Source organism: Arachis duranensis, chromosome 4 (assembly GCF_000817695.3).
Source record: "Arachis duranensis cultivar V14167 chromosome 4, aradu.V14167.gnm2.J7QH, whole genome shotgun sequence".
Lineage (NCBI taxonomy): Eukaryota > Viridiplantae > Streptophyta > Magnoliopsida > Fabales > Fabaceae > Arachis > Arachis duranensis.
The window spans coordinates 57,263,478-57,264,195 of record NC_029775.3 but is presented as its reverse complement, the minus strand read 5'-3'; positions in this window follow the sequence as shown (position 1 = coordinate 57,264,195).

The window sequence follows — 718 nt, the reverse complement described above, 5'->3', positions numbered from 1 at the left end:
TTCTTTCCCTTCTCATTCTTCTTATCTTTTATTTTATTTTATTTAATACTTTCATTCATTCCATATTTTTGTTTTTCTAAATTTATTATTTTACCATTGGTGTTCAAATGTTCTTATTCAACTGTTACATCTCTTCTGGTATTTTCTTGGTGCTTAGTGACTTGTTTAATTCTGATTGAGTAATATTATTTAAATCAATGCCAATCTTTTATATCTGTATTACTTTTGCATTGACATGAATTTATATTAGCTCTCCTTCCCCACTCTCTTCCCCATTGTTGTACATTTTGTACCACTGGCATGCCATGGCTTCTATTATTTTCTCACGTACATGTTGAAGCTTCCATATAAATGAGACCCTTATCATTTGGCATTAACCCAACCATACTTCATTTATTTTCTTATCTTTATTTCTAGGTTACTTTTCTTCCCTATTTTCTTTTAGGATGGCCACCCGGAAGGGAAGCGGAAGACGTTTACATGGGGAGAGAAGACAAGTCCATCTGCACAATCTTTGGAGAAAAGCATTAGTTGGAACAACCCGTCCACCTGCACATCTTAGCATGCACCGAGGACGGTGCTATCTTTAAGTGTGGGGAGATCGATACCGATCTCCATGGGTTAGTTATTTTCTATTTCAACACCAATGTTTTATTTTATTTGATAGTTCATTGTTGCATTTGCATATTTGTTTGATTTTTGCATATTTTACCACTTG